We start from the raw sequence: 21,983 nt of genomic DNA on the forward strand, positions 1-21,983 counted from the left end.
GTTAATTGTGTAACACGCTGTAACCATTACCTTTTACCAAATACAATTACTCTTCTAATGAAAACTGATGAATTTAACAAGAAATTATTAGATCTGTTTGATCTAAGCATGAACAAGTGGTTGATGGGAAATGCTTTCTAATGAATATTTCATTCCCTTTACCACTCCCTCCTTCAATTTTGTAATTGAATTACATGCCTCAATTTAGTTAAATGAAGAAATAATAATTTAAAACATTTAATGTACAAAATACCATAATATGTAATATTAGCTATAAGGAATTGTCTCTTGCAGACCAGAGAAGCTACTGACCTCCTGACCACTTCTGCCATTTGCTTTTATTCATCCAGTGTGTGACAGCAAATATTTGTAAGATTTTTTTTCTTTTAAATTTCTCTTCTTCTTCTTCTTCTTCTTCTTCTTCTTCTTCTTCTTCTTCTTCACTTTTCTGCCTCCCATTATCTTTCAAATATATTCATATATTCTCTTCTCTCTTTTTTTTTATTATTATAAGTTTATTTTTGAGAGATAGAAACAGTGTGAGCAGGGGAGGGGCAGAGAGAGAGGGAGACACAGAACTCAAAGTGGGCTCCAGGTTGTAAGCTGTCAGCACAGAGCCCGATGTGGGGCTTGAAATCATGAACTGTGAGGTCATGACCTGAGCTGAAGTTGGAAGCTCAACTGACTGAGCCACGCAGGCTTCCCTCTTCTCTCTTTGTTAATGTCCATGGAAACCACCATTATTTCCAGATTTCAGTTTGCTGCTTCCCGTTTTTTACTTCCATTCTTCTTCCAATGTTTCATTAGAAGCCATTTTAAAAATGCTTAAATTCTGACTTAGATCTTTTAGTCATCTCCCATTGCCTTTAGAATAGGTGTTAATACCTTAGAATAGTGTAAGCAAGTCTGTGGGAAATGTTTCCTGGCTACTTCTCCATGCCATCTTTCCTGTTGCATTCAGTGCTTTAGCAGTCCTGGACACTTTGCTACTTTTCAAACATTTCCTTATGTTTATATAGGCTTGCTTCTGTATATTCAGTTTTCTCTGCTTAAATGCTTATCCCCAAACTTTCTTTGCCTCCTACCTCACTTAGTAAATTTCTACTCCTCATTCAAGAGTCAAATGGAAACATTTTTTTTTCTCAGTAGGAGGGCAAGATATCAAAGTTTGTCGTAAGCATAAACTTCATATTAAGAAATCTATAAAATGATTTATATTTTTGAACCCATTCTTCATATCAATTTCCAAATTCCCTATTTCTACTATGTTTACAAACAGAACCTTCAGAGAATTTATAACGAAGAGGAGAAGAAGTGTAGATCAATACCCCATTCACCTCCTCCATTTTTACCTCTTCTGTGGACACCAAAAATGCAGAGAGTTAATAAAACTTTGGGAGCAGCCCTCAACCTGTTATGGGAGAGAGTTAATACATAAACAACCACACCTTCTTCACCCCTAGCTTGGGTGGTGAAGCTATATGAGGTGTTTCCTAGATAGAGATTTTGTCACTTGCAGAGGTTACTTGCTTTATGGTTTTCTTCCCTTCCTTCTCATCCTTTCTTGGGATCATTTCCAAAATAAACTACTTGAACTAAAATCTTTGTCTAGCAGTCTCTTTCTGGGAGAACACATACTAAGGCATGGGCATAATACCTTTTCTGCATTAAATTGTTTTTTCATGTTGTAATCTCTTACTGTTCATCATTGCTAATCTGAATATCTTAGGAGTTTCAGAGTAAATAATGATTGCTTTTATATAAGTGTATAAATTTATGTATAGTTCACATATGAATATATAAATTTAGAGCATATAAATTCCACTCATATTCAAATAAATGAAAGTAGTTTAAAGAGTGAAGAATAGGACAAAATAAACCAAGGATGATGATATAAAATTAGCCACAATCTATAAGTAACCTGGCATTATTTGACTTACAGGATTCTTTCATTAGCATTGGAAAAAAAAAAAAATCCCCGAGTCAGTTCTTAGCATCAAAATATCACTGAGATCTGTACATGTTCTCCTTACAATCTTAGCTGAGTATGAGAGCAGTGTCTAGCATGTGGTAGGTGTTTAATAAAGTTTTGAGAAATAAATAAGTGCAACTTGAATAATTGTGTAATTAAATTGTTTGATTTCTACCTATTGCTTCTCATTATCATAAGAACCAACATTCCATAATAAATAGATTATTTATATTTTTTCAGTTTGGAGATTTTTGTCATGGGTTTCTCAGTTGCTAGTTTTCCTTTGGGTTCTTGGACTATTTTCATATGTGTCATCTGTTCATTTGCACTAGAAAAATCACATTATGAAGTGGAATGCTCCCAACACAGGGGAGCAAAGGACTGACCTTCAAAAATGGGTGTAGATTCTGAGCTCCACATGAGTTATCTCAAAGTCCAGCACCAAAGTTAGGCTATACATGTAACCATTACAAGAGTAAATATAAATTATCACTTGATAGGTATCTATTATCTATTATCTATTAAAGTTTATACCAAGTTTGTTAGCCATATTTTTCTCATGGAATATCTTTCTGGTAGAAATAAGTGCATGAACATTTTTTTAAGTTTGTTTATTTGTTTATTATTAAAAAACTTTTTTAAATATTTTTTTTTGAGAGAGAGAGAGAGACAGAGCATGTTTGGGGGGTGGGGGGGGGTGGGAGGGTGGCGTATAAAGAGGGAATCACAGATTCCAAGGTAGGCTCCAGGCTCTGAGCAGTCAGCAAAGAGCCTGATGTAGGGCTCCAACTCATGAACTGCGAGATCATGACCTGAGTGAAGTTGGATGCTTAACCGACTGCCAAAGTTACTTATTTTGAGAGAAAGACAGAAAGTGCGAGCAAGGGAGGGTCAGAGAGGGAGAGAGAGAATCCCAAGCAGGCTGTGGCACTGTCAGCCCAGAGCCTGATGGAAGTCTCAGTTGATCTCATGAATCATGAGATTGTGACCTGAGCTGAAAACAAGAGTTGGATGCTCAACCAACTGAACCACCCAGGTGCCCCAGTGCATGAACATTTTAAGGCTATTACACATTCATTATTTTCACCTAGATTTTGGGATGTCAAAGATATTTATATGATTTGGAGTAAGGGAATAAAAAGAATTATTCATTTATTTTCTCTGCTCTTTAAAAAATTTATTTCTCCTTGCTTGCTGCTTTTTGAGGAAAATGCTAGGTGTTTTAAGAGGGAAATCTTTCCCTTCCCACGACTGAGCTCAGGCAGCAGGGTGCCATAGGGCAGGGGATTCCATCATGTTGCTGCTGCTAGTCAGCACAGATCTTGACACATGATATGTTTGATTATTTTAGCTCTATAATTACAAATGGTATTTAACAAGAAATTATTTATATCTCTTTGGAACCAGCTTTGATAGTTGACTCTATAACCTTTAGAGTTGAGTCAATACAGAGGTCTGATTTATAAGATTTTATAGAAAAAGGAAGAAGTCCCTTTTTCATTTTTTAATGTACTTTTATGATTTATTTACTGAACTTTAATTAACATACGGGGTTATGTGAGTTTCAGGTGTGTAATATAATGATTCAGCAATTCTAAACATTGCTCAGTGCTCAGGATAAGTGTGCTCTTAATCCTCTTTATCTGTTTCACCCATCCTCCCACCCACCTCCCCTTTGGCAACCTCCTCTTTGTTCTCTGTATTTGAGGTGGTTTTTTTTTTTTTTTTTTTTTTTTGGTCATTTTTTTTTTTCTTTGTCCCTTTGTTTAGTTTCTTAAATTCCATACAAATGAAGTCACATGGTATTCATCTTTCTCTGACTTATTTCACTTAGCAAAAGTCCCTTGATTTAAAATTAGCCTGTCTTACTGCAACCAAATCCCTCTCTTATCCCAGAAAAAAAAAGTGATTTTCAAAGATTATATAACATCCAGAAAGAAAAATAAAACATACATACAATTGATATTATAAAAACTGAAACAATGATTATTTTGTTGTGTTTGTTACACTGTGGAATGATTTTTAGTACCTTTTGATGCTAGCATGACTCAAACTCTATTCTCACATTTGGAGAATTAATGCCTCAGATTACCCAACTTCAATAAATGTAAAGCAACATAGAAATAAGGAATAAAAAAAGAAAAATTGATAATTTGTTTTATTGCAAATTGAATAATTTACACTCAAACCTGTCCCCCCCCCACCCCCAAGCAAAAGGGCATGTGCACAAATTTAAAAGATAAACCAGAGGCTGGAAAAGAAATGTGTAATTTTTGGGATCCCCACAACAGCAAGACCCAGAATATATAAAGATTCTTGCATTTTAGCAAGAGGCAAGCCCACAGAGAAATGGACAAAAGATATGAAGAGACAATCTAAAGAAAAGGAAGCCTGTATGTCCAATAAATATGAAAAAAATATGTATTCTTAATTTAAAACAGGAAAATGAAATAAGACATCAGTGAGATACTGTTTCAAGTCCAGTAAAAAAATCTGACAGTTTCAAATGTTGATGAGCATGTGAAAAAACAGTTGCTCTCCTATGCATTGTAAATATAAATTGGTACAACCTCAGTGGAAAGCACTTTAGCAATATCTAATATAATCGAGGGTGCAGATAACATGCAATTGGGTAATTCTACACTTAGTCATACATTCTAGAGAAAATCTTTCAAAAACAACCTGCCAACCACCAACGCATGAATAGGTCCAGCCCATAGGTCCTCTCATATCTGTCTGATATCTGAGTGCAGTTATCACACAAATTAACCCAGGCCAGAATTGTGAGAATTAATATGATTTCAAGCCACTAAAGTATGGAGTAATTTGTTTCACATAAAAAAGGCTAACATATCCACTCATGTCTATGTTTTATGTATATATATATATGTATATATATATATATATATATGTATGTTTTATGTGTGTGTGTGTATATATATATATATATATATATATATACACACACACACACACATATACAGTGAAAAGAATAATAGGATCATATTACTACTATGGAAGAATAACACAGAATAATATTTTTCCCATATGAAGTTTTGTTTGTTTTGTTTCCCATATGATGTTTGTTTTTGTTATTCTCCCTATGGCTAGAGAAAAACAGAAAAAAATAAGTAAAAAGTAAAGTATATTTCCTTCCCCCTTCCAAAAAAGTAGCTGAATGCAGGCTGTCTTGCATCAGATGATCTTTGGGGACCTTGGTATTTTGTGATCACAAGGAGAATTTGCTTTGTCTTCATCCTTTGAGAAAGGCTAGTTTTTCAAGTTGAAGTGGTTGAAGTGCCCAGATTTAAAAGGAAAAGAAAATTGTTAGTTTAGGTTATCCCAGAAGCAGACAACGAGAAAAGGATTTGAGTATCAGAGGTTCATTTGGGAAGAGCAGAAAATAACAATTAGGCAGAGAATGGGGCACCTGCATGGCTCAGTTGGTTAAATGTCCGACTTCAGCTCCAGGCATGATCTCACAGTTCCTGAGTTCTAGCACCACCTTGGGCTCTGTGCTGACAGCTCAGAGCTTGGAGACTGCTTCGGATACTGTCACTCCCTCTCTCTCTGCCCCTTCCTCTACTCATGCTCTGTCTCTCTCTCACATCAATAAATAAATGTTAAAAAAAAAAAAAAAAAAACAAGAAGGCAGAGAAGTGATTAGGGAAAGGAAGGAGACCAATAAATGGTTCATTACTCAGCCTGATCCCATAGGGCACTTGGAGCTCAACCCTGTAAGGAAACTTTGAACTAATACAAAACACCTGACTTAAAATCATCTCCTCATCCTCTGCAGAGGGATGAAGGGGCCAGAGTATTTATATACCATCTCCAATGAGCTCAATGAAGCCTATTCTGGTGAGAAGACAGTGTTAAATCTCTGGAATTTTCAGACTCTTATACGGGAGAAAAGCATTTCTGGTTCTAGGAAACAAAACAAAAAACAAACACAAAACCCTCAGGCACAGAGAAGTTCTTTAGAGAGCAATGAGAGAGAATGTGCAGGACCTGATGGTGTCTTTTCCAAGGATCTTCCCCCTAAGTGGGTAAAGGAGAAGACTGGCCCCTGCGGAAATTTCAGAGACTGGCCTGTTTGCCCAGAGTTTGGGAAGTGGGGACTGGGATGGCTTCAGGTTGCTATGGTTACTCTGAATCCACACCTTGAGAGCAGAGTATAGGCTGATTCTGGGTTTGCTCTGCATGACCTCTCAGACCACCAGGTTCTCAAGGGCTCACAGGCTGCAAAGAGCAAGCCCTAGGGGAGCTGGGTATAGCAGAAGGAGGAACAGCAGTTTCAATCTTGTAAGCCTTTGGATGCATTGTTAGGAAGTGTGTTGCCCCACTACAAGATATGATTAAAGTAAGGCTTTTGCCTCATTGGTAAGTGGGGGACATAGAGCCTGAATGATTTGGAGCATATAAGGTTTCCTTTCCTAAGTGATGTGGAACAAATTAATACTTGTAGTAGATGATATTAATATGTTTTATATTATTAACATATAGGCTATTTATTTATTTAGGAGAGAGACACAGAGCACAATCAGGGGAGAGAGGCAGAAGGGAAGAGAGAGAATCCCAAGTAGGTTCCTTATTCAGTGCAGAGCCTGACATGGGGCTGTATACCACAACCCTGGGATCGTGACATGAGTCAAAATCAAGTCTGATGCTCACTGACTGAGCCACCCAAGTGCCCCTGAAATATCATTTTAATCTAGTTTTTGTTCCATTATAAGAATGTATCATATTTTATTTATCCAGTCTCCTATTTATTTGACATCAATGTCAATAAAAAATGATCATCCTGGAATTTTATCTCTGTGAGGGTATCAGAGAATTTCCTCCAGAGAAACCCCTAAATATTGAATTCTGGATAAAAGATGCACACAGATTGAGTTTTAAAATACGCTGCAAAATTGTCTATCAGGATGGATGTATTGATGTGGACATAGTTCTAAGTGTACTTGGGTTTTGACGATGATGCATATGCAGCATTTAGAAGCATATCTTAGTTATATACACCTATTCCTAACTTCTCTGTCTTAATCTTCTCTTATTTCTTAGGACAACAGAAATCCCTGAGTTACCAGCACAAGTGTATCAAAGGGTACCAGATTTTTCTTAATTAGACTAGCTTATATTCTTCTTGCTTTTGAGATATTTCTGGAAATTTTGAAAGACTTTTTTTCTTTGATGTTTAAGTTATCTAAACTCATTTGGTAAATTTGCTTGCTTTTGTCTGATAATAAATTCAGGTTTGATTTAATGTCAGGGAGTTACTAGAATATTAGTTTTGTGACTCAATTTTTCCAGTTTTGTTTTTTATTATTTAGTTTTCATGAGAGCAAACTGATAAACAGAATTGTGTGTGTATTATATATACTACTTGGTTGATTTATAACACTTGGAAATCCCAAGAAGTAAAAGGAAAATGAGAGAGATTGCATCGCTAAGATTAGCCTCATCAGGAAGTAATATTAAAATTGGATTTCAGAGTATAATCAAGCATTTGTCCAGTTATCTTTAATTGATCTGCTGTAAAAATGAGAGTGCAAATTGTAGATGAAATTGCAATGCATTACAAATCAAAGAAGAGGATAAAATAAAGCAATTAGATAAGATTGGGATTTTCTTTTCATCTGGGTACTCCTGGGCTACTTAGTGTTTTTCAGTATTGCTAGTGAGGGAAAAAAGTTCAATGGTTTAAAATGAATGTGGACTTTAAAATGAAGTGAAAAGGAGGGTTTTCACAGTTTTGGTTACTTTTCACTCAAGAAGGGTGTTCTGTGACAGACTGCTTGTTACTGCCTTATCTGACAGCCTAGAGATACCAGTTACTCAGGCAGCATGGGTGAAAGAGGGGAGAGAGGGGATAGAAATTAATGAGCCTGAGTCTCCCCAGTGCTGTTATTCCCTTTCTCCCTGTTATTAGGTTAGGCATGTAAAGATGTCCATTTCTTTTGTAGCCAGCAATGTTCAGGGAAGCAGAAAAGATCATGGATTTGGGTTTCTCAGTGACTGAACCTCATCTGTCTCTTACTTGCTAAACTGGAAGTTCTTTAATCTCCTTGGGCCTCAGTTTTTTTGGTATAAAATGATAAAAATAATACATTTCACTGGATAATTGTGACAATTAACAAAGACAAAAATGTGTGCATTTTCCAGGTTTGTGTGTGGTGCACATTAATTATTAAAGGATGGGTATGTTATTTTAATGTGCTGTTTTTGTTACTATTCCTATTACTATTATTACCATTATTGTAACACTTTGCTCTGGGTGAGGATCAGATTATTTAGTAGAAATGAAGGTAGCATCACACAGGATTAGCTCTCCTACAAATCATACTTAAAGATAAATTCCAAATGATGCCTTTTACCTTTGAGAGGAGAATTGGCTTTCTCTTAGGTCAGTTGAAGGGGAATTCTTACTAAGATACTTACAAGTTTGTGCCATTGTCCAGAAGCAGTACACAAATGTGAACATTTATAGAACTCATTCAGTTTTTAAAAATGTTTATTTATTTGTTTTTGAGAGCGAGAGATAGCGAGCAAGGGAGAGAGAGAGAGAGAGGGAGGGAGAAGGAATCCCAAGCACGCTCTGTGGTCTTAATTGACTAAGTTGAATTCTTTCTGTATCATTTAATTTGCAGATTATTTAAGGAGTGAGAGTCTTTACTTCTCAGAAGTTATATGTATTCTTCTAGTTTTCTTAAATACCATAGTCCTTTTGGTAGACCTTCTATTTTTAAATTTTGATAGAGAGATGAATCCAACGAATATTTCATTTTTCCCTGAACTGTACTTTAAGAAAAGTGACTGAGCAGATGTGATGATAAACGGCAGCTGAAACTGGACTGCAGTATCTGGAGACAACAGGAGTGAAGATGATGATGAATGAAAGAATTCATTTACTATCTCAGGAGAACAGCCGTGTCTTTGCTTACTGTTGCAGTGTAGAAATAAAGACTTAATGTTTCTGATCTGATATCTTTTTCTTTCAAGAGGTCTCCATATTTTTAAGAGAGAAAAATTAATTTAAAATTTTAAAACACATTGTTGGTTTGTACGATTCAGGACAATCAAAACACATTTGTGGGATAACATGTGGCCCTCCTTATACCTTCTAATAACATCCATTCTAGACTTCTAATTGCTTTAAACATAAAAATAACCAGAGATACTTGGCATTGTGATATTTTTTCTACGTTTAATAAAAATATTTTGAATTTTGAGTTCATACGGTTCTTTAAAAAATTTTTTTTTTACATTTATTTATTTTTGAGAGACAGAGAGCACGAGCAGGGGAGGGTCAGAGAGAGAGGGAGACACAGAATCTGAAGCAGACTCCAGGCTCTGAGCTGTCAACACAGAACCCACAAACCAGGAGATCATGACCTGAGCTGAAGTCAGACACCCAACTGACTGAGGCACCAGGCACCCCTGAGTTCTATACGGTTCTTAAATTATATATTTCAAACATTTGGAAAGAGTATTCACTTTAATATAAAGCCTCAGAATATCAGTTTTAAGTGTTCTTAAAGAAATCATCATCTCTTCATTTTGAAGATCAAGAAACTGAGAAGCAAATGGAGTTGCTAAAAGTTCTGCATCTAGTTAGTGATAGAGTCAGGGTTTGAACCCTGAATTCCTGAGTATCACTTCTATTTATCATGTCTTCAGTTTATTTGTTGTAAGACCTGCAAAGTAAGGTTCAATAGATGCAATTTCCTTATGCAAACATTTCTAATGATCTAGCCCATAAGGCAATACACACATGTATTTGACACCTTAGACTTTACAAAATTTAAAATGACTTCCTAAATGGATGCTTTGTTAAGATATTTCAGTGTAACTTAGATTAAGTGATAGCAGAAGTAAAATTAGAAAACTGGTGTCTATTCTATACATTACTAAACAAGTAGTTTTCTGCTTAATTGATTTTATTGATCATCTTTTCAGTTTTGGGTAGTAAAGCTTCAGGAATTAGGAAGTGAAACATACTGTGTTGCTTTTATTATTCTTAATTTTATCTTGGCATGCATGAAGAATGAACTTTCCTTGAGTCTTTCTTTTTTGGGGGAGGGTGTCTTTATTTTGACTTCGTTCAGCACATTTATTATAACTAGAAAATTCCAGACCATTTTCCAATAGAATTCAGATCTTCTTTCCCAACCATATTTAGGAAATAGTGGGTGATAATGCAGCTATGCAGTCTACTCAGAATCTGCTATTTCTTAGTGCTGAGAGATGCAGCCCAAATCCCATTTGCAGTGTTTATTACCTCTCAGAATCTGTGAGCAAGCATCTTTCCTGGTCCTTTTACTTGTCTGTCTTGTCTATTGGCTATCCATTTTCCATTGTTGTCCCAGGTTGGCTGCCAATGGTACATTTCTCAGCCACTTAATAACTTTACTTAGACAGATTTATAAGAAGCCAAGTGCTGTCAAGTCCCTGAGATGTGTAGATTGAGGCTTTCTTCCTCTCCTCCACCCCTTCCAACTTTACAGTGTAAGTCTGTCTCCTTAATAGCACTTTGGTCTTAATAGAGTGTGTCTCTCAGGGTCCGGCATCAGCTGCATTGTTGGAGCATGGCTTATGCTCATCTCTTCTGAGCTAGACTGCAGTTAAATAGGAGCAATTTATTTTTGCTGTTGTCAATATCACATTTCATGAACCTGAAACTCATTACATTTTTTTTTTTCAAATTACCTTGCTTCGCTTTATAAGGGCATTTTGTATTTGCCACAGATCATTCCTTTAGATTTGGAAAGAACTGAAACTTTTTGTTACACTTCTGATTGGTATAATAGGATGCCATTTAGACTAAGGGTAGGCAGAGGAAAATCACAGCTTTTGACTGTAGAAACTGCACTTGCCATGCTCAAACACAAGGATAGTGGTTGTGGGGCTTTTAGCTCATGATGCAAACAAAGGAAAAGAGCCTCTCGCATTAAGAAGTTTATAGTAATATATTATAAAGGCTGGAAATGTTTTCAAAAAGAATTTAAGAAATATATCTGAGGGGCAGCTATGATTATAAAGAACAATGTCCTTGTGAATGTTGCATTTACTGGACTCAAAATAGTTTGTTTTTTTCTTTTATGTACATTTTGTGTTGCAGTTAGATTATCTATATGTTCCTCTAAGAGCAGAAGCTGACAAACTAAAGTCCACCACCTGTTTATGTATGGCTTATGAGCTAAGAATTGTTTTTTACATTTTTAAATGGTTGAAAAATCAAAAAGGCTAATCTTTCATGACATGGGAGTGTTAGATGGAACTGAAATTTCAGTATCCATAAATAAAGTTTTATTGGAACACAGTCATGCTCTTGTTCACTTATTAGGTCTGCGGCTGCTTTCCTGCTACAACAGCAGTGTTAAATAGATGTGACACAGACTATTTAGTTTACAAAGTCTATAATATACACTCTGCTTCTTTGTGGAAAAAGTCTGCTGGTCCCTGTTCTAGAGTGCAGTACTCCAGATGTATTTTTTTTTCTTTTCTTCTTCCTGTACTGCTGCTTGGAGGAAATCCTGATAACAAGAGCTACAAAGTCAGAGCTGGCTCTCTGCCCAGTTGGAGTTGGGTAAATGAAATGATTTAAGGATACAGCAAAGTTTCCTCTACCCAACAATATCTCATTTGGTGTTCTGTCAAGATACAACTCTTCTATCCTTGTCTGATCTGAGTCATTCTTTGAGTTCAATGTCCAAAGGTGATGGAGAGGGTCATTATTTACAGAAGATTACAAAAAAATATTTTAGAGTGGAGAAAGTCCTAGACTGAGAGTCAAGAGACATGGGGCCTAATTACGATTCACCAATGAATGACTCAGCTACATGCACTTAAGAAAGGTGTTTGAGCTTTTTGCAGTTTTCTCCTCTGTGTGGATGATGAACCACATGCTCTCTAAGGTCTGTTTTACCTTGGAAGCTTTGATTCTGTATTTTCCAATATATGTGAGGGAGGCCTTGTGCATTATTTGAACTTCTCCCATTACTATGATTGAATTTACTACCTAAATTAATTGTTACTCTGTAAAGATGTAGGTATTTTGTCCCTTAGTGAATGTTATTCACCAATTCCTAGTGCAAAGGAGATGTTTAACCATCACTTTTGAATTAGTGGATAAATGAATGCATGAATGAAATAGCCTAATTATAGCATGCTTAGCCTATCTAGCACCATGTCCCTTAGAGCTTTAGAGACCCCCTTTTTACTGAATTCTGTCTTTGTGATTTGTCTTCTTATTTATAACCTTACCTTACACTTGTGAACTGGTAATGAACGCACTTTAGCTATCCTTCTCACAACGATGGCTTAGATTGTCAGAATGACCTTGCATAGGCTTTGCTTACACCAAACAAACCAATCAATTCAACTGATTCACTAGACCCTTGGCAGAATTACCACTGCCAGGCAGGCTGAATGCCCAAGAGGGGGAGCTAGAAACCTTAGGGGGGTGAAAAGTAGCCATAAAACACTGAGTCAGAGGAGAAAGCATCGAGGTTTTGTATTAAACAAAAAATCAGGCAACTCTCACTAATGAACTTTTATACTTCTCAAATTTGTCCAGAACCAATGCTCTATTAAATGTCCAGGTATTGATGAGTATATATGTTGTCTTTGTAGGTATCTGCACTGAGAAGCTCGTGTGGCTCCAGTTTTTTCTAATTTCAGAGGCTCCTTATTTCTTAAAAGCAGCTGAGCATGTTTAAGGAAGCAAATACATAGACTTTATCATTAAGAAGTTCATAATTTTGTACTTTAAACAAATTTTAAAACTTAAAAAATAAGAGATTTTGTAAATGGACTTAGCATTGAGAATATTTGCCTTGAGAAAGGAGCTATTGTAAAGGAGTCTCCTTTGTTATAGTTTTTTTTTTTTTTTTAATCACTTCTATGGAGCAGTACCTTCAAGTATCAGTTTTCTGAGATCTAGAAAGATAGAAAAAGCAATTAATGTGTGTTGGTCTAACACCTAACATCACTGAATTATGAGAATTTAATAAAGATGTTTCTTAGGCAGGCAACTGTAGCATCTCATAAATACAATTAAGTAAATACAAATATTTGCAAAAGACATGCTTATTTATTTTCATTGCCCTGTGGTTTCAGAAGCAATGGCTCTTGAGACGGTGACAGTTATTTCAACAGTAGAATGGGCAAAGTACCAGACCAAAACAAAATTTAAAAAATACCTATAATTATTCTAGCTTCCAAGCTGAATGGTATTAATGAAATCTACATGTGTGTCATGTGGCTTTCTGCTAAAAATCACTATCACTTACTGATCAGAATAAATAGCTATTTGGTTTTTGTCATTGTGTACCTATCATTCATGTGAAAATAAATGATTTTAAAATATAAAGAACAACTCTGGATCTCCCTATAATCAAAACTCCCAGTTTTTAGAAAGCATTTGTGAGAGTTGATGTGTGGATGAAGAGGGAAAGATAGTATCTCATGCAGATGAATTATTTCTTTGTTTACTCTGTTTTTTTCTACTCAAATAGACATAGCTGCTATATGTGTCTTTACAATGTAAGAGACCAGGTAAGAGGACCTAGTAAGTCAGTCTCTGGTTGGTCTCATTTTAAAGACTTCTGTAGGAGAAATTTCTTAACTTTCTCCATAACATTTCTGTGTCAGAAGTCATTTAAGTTTTCTCTTTCAACATTTAAGATTCTGGTTCTTCACCTAATTCAAATGTTTATGGCAAAAGTGGAGTGAATTAGGACGCTGCTCTTTGATTTTGATATCATCATGTTGATACCACCATAATGAATGATAAATAAACCTTGCCAAAGAATAGCAGATTATCATAATGGCCAGTGTTTATTGAGAACTTTAATATGCCAGGATTAGTTCCAAGTAATTTGTAAGTTACAACATTTATTTTCTTTTTTTTACTAAAATTTTTTTTAACATTTATTTATTTTTGACAGAGAGAGATAGAGCATGAGCAGGGGAGGGGTTGAGAGAGGAAGACACAGAATCTGAAGCAGGCTCCGGGCTCTGAGCTGTCAGCACAGAGCATGACGCGGGGCTGTAACTCATGAACTGAGAGATCATGACCTGAGCTGAAGTCGGACACTTAACTGACTGAGCCACCCAGGCGCCCCTACAACATTTATTTTCAAATTAATCCTGTCAAATCGATACTCATCTTCCTTTACATTTATAGATGAGGAAGCTGAGTGTTTAGGCAAATTGGCCAAAGTGACACATCCAGAAAGTGATGGCACTAGAATTTGAGCCCAAACAGTCTCAGGTCAAAGCCCATGTTCCACCTCATTTGTTACTTTTTAGACATATTTCTGAACTTAACTGTTTTGTCACAAAATGTTACTAATTTATTAAATTCAACTTCCATAGTTGCATTGTCCAACATCTGTTCCCCCAAACAAAAGTTCCAGGAGGTAGTAACTCATATAGGTGGTCACCATGGCTGAATATATTTGGTAAGTGATGGCATGAACAATGAAATCAGTTTGTCTTCTGTAGGCCTTCTCAGGACTTTTATTCTCCTAATGCACACTGCAAGACTAAGAGAGTATGCATTGTTTTCCTCTCCTAATCACACTTTAGGAAATATTTTCATACTCATTTTAGTCTATAGTTCAACAATGTCTAATAGGATAGCCACAAGCCAAATGTGGCTATTTAAATTTAAATTAATTGAAATGATTAGATGCATTAGTCACCTGATAAGTGTTTAATAACCACATGTGACTAATGTTGGGCAGTGCAGGTATAGATCATTTCTATCCTTAGAGATATTTATGTTACCATTGCTGTTGACTTCCATGCCTACATTTCTGAGTAGATGGAAATAATTCTTTGTTAGGTTATTAAATGACACAGGCAGACATCAGTTGCACTAAAAGTGAATCTAGAGATAAAAACAGTGCCTTTTGACTGACTTTAGTTTTTCTATTGAAAACTAATCTTTTGATTAAAACAGAATTATAGTATTTATGAATCACTAATTCCTTACATCTAAGACATAATTCAAAAGATTTGTAGGGCTTGGAATTTAAATAAACAGCAAAATAAAATAAGATAAAGAATTGAAGAAAGGATAGATTAGTAATTGATTTTGAGAGCAAGAAGCTGGGTATAGAGATTCCCCTTTCTGTGTGCTGGGTAAGTAAAAAAAATCTAACTGTAAAATTCACCTGGCCTCAAATCCCAGGGAAACAATGATTGGGATGCCTAGCTTAATAAAGCTAATAATATAAAAATGGACCCTCCCATTAAAATGGCATTAATGAGGGAAAGGTAATCGAAATAGACCTAGGGGCTACTTTTGGATGCCTAGCCAGGAATTCTGAAAGCAGTGATATTTAGGTATCAGGCAGGTGAAGTAAGTAGAAAGGGAGAGGGAAGGGAGGTGGAGCAGAGATTGGGCATGTGGGTATTACACAACAGGGACTTTCCCAGATCAGTACTTGTGATTCTGGCTGCCAGTGTGTCACATCTGAATCCTAACGTCTCTGTACCAAATGGAAATAAAACATCTCCTATTCCTTAAAGTGAACAGGAAACTATTTGAAGCTAGGGGACAAGATATATATTTATAGTGCCATATCTGGGTAACTACAAAGCAAGACATCGCCACCATCTGGAAGTAGCTGCTCTGAGTTGCAAGTACACCATCTCAGAGATAAAACCAGTTTCAGAAGTTTCTTAAGTGAATACCTGCAAATAACTATAATGTTTGGTGGTATTAAATATTATCCATATTATGAGACTTAAAAAATGTGAAGACTGAGGTTTTGATTTAAAAGATAAGGAATTAATGTATGTTTGTACCAAAAGAAACCCCACACTTCATAGTATTATAGTTTATACTTTTTTGAGTCTGCCTTCTTTCATCTCAAAGTCATATTTGTGAGTTATATTTACTGTTATTCCATCTAGTGGTAGTTATTTTATTTTACTGCTCTATAATGTTAAATTTTACGTTGTACAAATATACCACAATTTATATATTCACTCTATAGTTGATGAACTCTTGAGTTGTTTCCAATATTTAATGTTATGAATTCTGCTGCTATGAATATTCTTGTTTATATATTTTTGTTTGTGCACATATGATGCATTTCTTGAAGTGGAATTTCTGGGTCCAAATGTGTGTTTGTATTTTATTAATACTACCAAAAAGTTTTTCAAAATGATTGTACAAATTCCTCCTAACCCTTAGTAGTGTGTCAGAGTTCCAGATGCTCCATATCTTTTCAAACATATGGTGTGGACAGTCCTTTAAATTTTAGCCGTGCTTTTAAGTGTATGGTGCTATCTTCTACTGTTTTAAAATTTTTATTTCCCAGATCACTGATGAAGTTGAAAACCTATTCATACTTACCGGCCATTTGAATATCTTCTCTCTTGACATGGCTATTCATTTTTTTCATTATTTACCCATTTTTTTCCTACTGGATCAATTACCTTTTCCTTATTGATACATTAGAATTTTTATATATTCTATGAGTCTTTTATCCACTAAATGTATCTTCTCTCACCCTCTGATTTCCTTTTTTTCCCCTCTCTCATATTGAAGTCTTGGTTGAACAGAAGTTCTTAATTTTAATGTAGTCTATTTTATTCTCTGTTTCTATAAGTCTAGTGCTATTTTGTGTTCTTTAAAAAGATTTAACCCCAAATTCATGACCTTTTTTTTTTTTTTTCCCTGTCATCTTGAGGGTTTTATTTTCTTATTTAGAACAACAATTCCCCTGGAATTGATTTTTGTATAAGGTGTGAGGTAGCAGCCAAGTTTCATTATTTTGCTTTCATACAGATTTATAGTTTACCTACCTCATTCTCTACTGCATTGCAGTGCCACTTTAGAATACATTATATGTCTCCATTTGTGTAGGACTGTATAGGACTGTTGTATTCCTTTCACCTATGCATCCATCCTTCTGCCAGTAGTTTGATATTTTAATAATTGTGAACTATTTTAATTCTTGATATCTGTGTAAGCTCTCCACAGTTCTCTTCTGAGAATTAGCATTTCCATATAAATTTTAGAATAAACTTTTTATTTCTAAAAACCAGGTATTTTGATTGGAATTATTTTTAATCTATATATCAATTTGGGTAGAATTAATATATATATGTATTCTTCCAATCCATAAATATCAGTATTCCCCCATTTACTGAGAATTTCTATAGTTTTTAAATTAATATTTCTGTAGTTTTACTCTGTTGAGATCTTGCATATCCATTTTCAGATTTATTGACATGTTTTTAATGACATATTTTAAATAACATATTTATTTTATTTTTCCCTAAATGTTGCTTGCCAGCATTTAAAGTTACAATTGAGTTTTAAAAATTGATTTTGAATTCAGTGGCCTCTTAACATTCACTTATGAAGGCTAATGACTCATCTAGAACTTTTTTGTAGTTTAAAAATATATTTTATATTATCTGTGGATAGTAGTGATTTTATTTCTTCCTTTCGAAGTTTCTAAAGTAGTATTTCTTTTTTATTGCTGTCCTATGCCAGTTAGGACTTCCAGTATAATTATAGAACTGGTGATAGTGGATATGTTGTCTCATTCCTTATTTCAAAGAAAAAGCTTTTTGTAATTCACTAATAAGCATTATATTTGGAATAGGATTATTTTTAGAATTGACCAAATATGATCATGTTATTTTTTTATCACTGAATAAGATTTGATAATGATTTATTTACGATATTCTTAAACTTGTTTATGAGTGAGTTGACTTGCTTGTTATAATGAGTAACCTAGAGATGATAATATACAATTTGCCTTATTAAAGCTCATTATAAATGATACTTTTATGTTTAGTGTGATGACATTAGGGTACTTTAATATCATTTATCTACATCTTTACTTATATGCCATTGTTGTCTTGCATTGGAATCCAATATATAGTTTTGACATCACAATATATTGTTGTTATTGAGTACATAGTCAAGGATTATTTTGATAAACTCATATATTTTATCATTGATTTGCTTTGTATTATATCTTTTTAAAAATTTTTAACATACATTTATTTATTTATTTATTTATTTATTTATTTATTTATTTTGAGAGAGAGACATAGTGAAAGTGGGGAAGGGGTAGGGAGAGAGGGAGACACAGAATCCAAAGCAGGCTCCAAGTTCTAAGCTGTCAGCATGGAGCCCAATGTGGGACTCGAACCCACAAACCGTGAGATCATGATCTGGGCCGAAGTTGGATGACCAGCCATCAGAGCCACCCAGGCACCCCAATCTATTACATCTTTTATTTGGGGATCATTTTGTTTATGCATAAAAGCACATTTTGAACATCTTTTAGTTGATGGTGATAAATTATCTCAGTTTTTACTTGTCTAAAAATAATTAAAAAAAATTTTTTTTAAAAGTTTATTTAAAAAAGTTATTTTGACTATAGAATTATAGGTTGATCGTTTTTGTTTGTTTTTTACCTTCTAGTACATTGAACTTTCAATCTGTCTTCCAGCTTCTGTTGTTTCTGTTAGGAAATTGTTTTTATTATATTTTTTATTTCTTTGAAACATTTTGTCTTCTTTTCCTCTGATTATCTTATGTTTTCTCTATATCTTTGTTTTTTAGCAGTTTTACTATGATAATGCCTAGGTGTTTTAACTTTATATTATTGTGCATTAATTTTCTTTTATCTTTTTGAAATTTTTATTTAATTCTAGTTAGTTAACATATAGTCTAATACTGGTTTCAGGAGTAGAATTTAGTGATTCATCACCTACATATAACACCCAGTGCTCAACACAAGTACCCTCCTTAATCCCCATTATTTATTTAGCCCATCCCTTGCCCACCTCCCCATCCAACAACCCTCAGTTTATTCTCTATAATTAGGAGTCTCTTATGGTTTGCTTCCTTCTCTTTTTCCTTCTTTCACCTACGTTCATCTGTTTTGTTTCTTAAATTTCACATGAGTGAAATTATATGGTGTTTGTCTTTCTCTGATTGACTTACCTCACTCAGCATAATACACTCTAGCTCCATTCATGTCATTGCAAAGGGCATGTTTTCATTCTTTTTGATGGCTAAGTAATATTCCATTGCATACACACACACACACACACACACACACACACACACATATACATATATACATATATATATACACACCACATCTTCTTTACCCATGCATTAGTTGATGGACATTTGGGCTCTTTCCATAATATGGCTATTGTTGGTATTGCTGCTGTATACATAAGGTTCATGTGTTCCTTTGAATCAGTATTTTTGTATCCTTTGGGTAAATACCTAGTAGTACTAGGTCATAGGATAGTTATATTTTTAACTTTTGAAGAAACTCCATACAGTTTTCCAGAGTTGCTACACCAGTTTGCATTCCCACCAACAGAGTAAGAGTGTGGGAAAAGATAGAGATAAATTAATGTGTTTAGTACAATAGATTTCCCTAGGATTCAACTGTGTCTTTTTTCATTTTTGGCTTTACTATGTAGCCCAGTGCTAATTATGGGAGGATACTTACTTTGACTGAATGACTCTTTGGAAAAACTTAAGTTTTTAAAGATATTTTAAATAAGAATAATGTTAAAAATTAAAATCATGCATTTACATAAGCACTTGTATAATATCCTACATAAGAAATATGCTAAGTTAATTTTAGGGATTATTTATGTTGGAAGTATTTCTTGGGTACAATATTCACAATTGGGTGCAGTCTTCACAATCATGAACAAAAATATTCATTAAACATACTGAATAAAAGTGTGGACTCTGAGAAAATTAATGTAGGAAAATCATGGAATGTGTTAATATAGACAAATACTTGGCAGTTCTAATGAATCAAAAATAACTCTACCAATCATTTGTGTGAACACTACCTACTAGAATCATCAGAGGGATTGTACATGGAGGAATTGAATCCAAGAATATAAAAAATATTGGAACTCTACTAGTGAGGAGGAAGGACAGTATCAATATTCACAGTCCAAGAGCAGAGTTAGTTCATCAGGGTTCCATGTTTTAGTTTATCTACTGTAAATTTTGTAACTGAGGTTATTGACATCACTTTTTTATTTTAGTTATTTCCTTAGATGTTGTAGAAACAAGGATATTAAAATATTCTGAGTCCTGGAAGAGAGTAACATTTCATCTCATTTGAAATCATATCCTACTCTGAAGCCATGTGTATGTGGGACCGGGTAAAGGATTAGAATAGGAAGACTAGCTAACTGTTCCTTCCCAAGATGGGCATTGGTGAGACATTGCATTAAGATGGAAAGGACATGGGCTCTGAAATCAGGCTGATTTGGGTTCAAAAACTAATCAGACCACCTGCTAGTTCTATTCTCTTAATTATTTCAGTCTTAGCCTTGAAATGGAATAATGATGTTTTGAGTCAAAGTAAAGTTAGCAGCTGTGATTTTTAACCTGGTCCCAGCTTTTCACTTTAACTTCCTCACTTGCCACTCTCTGTGCCCCTAACATATTCTTCTGCCACACGGAATTCTAAAATTTCTTGAATATTCCAAATGTTTTTTAATCTGTGAGTTGTTTCTCCCCTTCTCTACATGTAACTGTGCCTGCTTAAATCCTACTATTCCTTGAGGTCTCAATTTAGATGCCACTTCCTCAGAGAACCTTCCCTCAACCTCCAGATTAGTTCAGTGCCCTTCTTTGTTCTTACAGAACCCAATCATGTACTTTTCATACTGTGTTAAAGCTGCCTATTTATTCATCTATCTTTCTTACTACATTGTAAGAGGGTAGGGAGTATGTCTTTTTTATTGTTAAATTACCAGTGCCTGTTACTAAGAGGGGACTCTATGAACCATACTGAGTAAATGACTGAATGTTTACTTGGGATTCATCCATAAACATGACACAACTGATAAGTTGAATTTTTGGTTTAATGGACATAGCATTCCAAATATGGAAAAATATATTACATAAGTAGTTACAAAGAAGGTCATTGAAGTACAATTATTATAGGTGTTACAAAGAAAAATAATGGTAGTAATAAAAGCCTTTAACAGACAATCTTGGCCAAATCCTGATTGGAGAATTGTCAATCTGTTATGGCTAATCTTATGTGTTGACTTGACTAGGCCATAGTACCCAATATTTGGCCAAACACTAGTCTAGGTGTTGCTGTAAAGGTATTCTTTACATGAGATTAACATTTAAATCAGTAGACTCTGATTAAAAGAGATAGCCTTCATTATATATGGGTAGGCCCCACCCAATCAGTTGAAGGTCCTCCAAGAAACAAAACAAAACAAAACCTAAGCTTCTCAAGGAAGAATGAATTCTGTCTCCACACTGCCTGTGAACTCAAGATAACATCAACTCTTTGTTAGATTTCCAGCTTGTCTTGAGAAATTTTGGACTTGTCAGCTACCACCATTGTGTGAGACAATTTCTTAAAATAATCTCTATTTATATGTACATATCTTTTTGATTCTGATTCTCTGGAGAACATAACTATATACAACCATAGGAAGATGACAGTGAGGAAGTAATGTTTGGTTTGAACTTTGAAAAGGAAGGGATTAGTAGTGGAGTGAGTAGAAGCCACATTCCAAAAGAAAGAAAAACATGTCCAAGGGCCACATTCTACCAGAAGGAAACATGTCCAGAAGCCACATTCCTTCAGAAGTAAAAATGTGCCCAAGGGTGGGAAGACACTGCATCTTCAAAGAATGAATACAAAGAATAAGGGGTTTGCCATGAAATTTGTTGGATAAGGCAAAGAGGGTTAGACCATGCAGAATTGGTCATTTCATTTGGAGAAAATTCACAGAAGACCATCTTTATTTGTTTTTGACAGTTATTAAACTACTTTATAAAATTAGGCCTATATACATTGGTATTAGCCACAATTAAAATCATCTGTACCTTTTTTTTTTCCCCTCTACATTAATGGTATGATCAAAAGTGAACAACTACCTGCTTTTTACTACCCAAACTCAGGCACATTCTGGGAAAGGTAATGGAAACAAATCCCATGATGCTTAAATG

The 21,983-nt window shown here is 34.8% G+C and overlaps 1 protein-coding gene across 3 annotated transcripts in view; it reads left to right on the forward strand.

Moving 5' to 3' along the window:
* Positions 1-21,983, forward strand: part of NXPH1 (neurexophilin 1) — a 633,630-nt gene that overhangs the window by 467,698 nt on the left and 143,949 nt on the right. Inside the window, exon 7 of one of the 3 annotated variants that reach the window (XM_042918785.1) lies at positions 8,781-8,892. The exons of the other annotated variants lie outside the window; for them this stretch is intronic. The gene's annotated coding sequence lies outside the window, so the exon portion shown is untranslated. Of the gene's footprint in view, positions 1-8,780; positions 8,893-21,983 lie in introns of those variants that run through there. 3 annotated transcript variants of the gene reach the window in all.

Source organism: Panthera leo, chromosome A2, assembly GCF_018350215.1.
Source record: "Panthera leo isolate Ple1 chromosome A2, P.leo_Ple1_pat1.1, whole genome shotgun sequence".
Taxonomy (NCBI): domain Eukaryota; kingdom Metazoa; phylum Chordata; class Mammalia; order Carnivora; family Felidae; genus Panthera; species Panthera leo.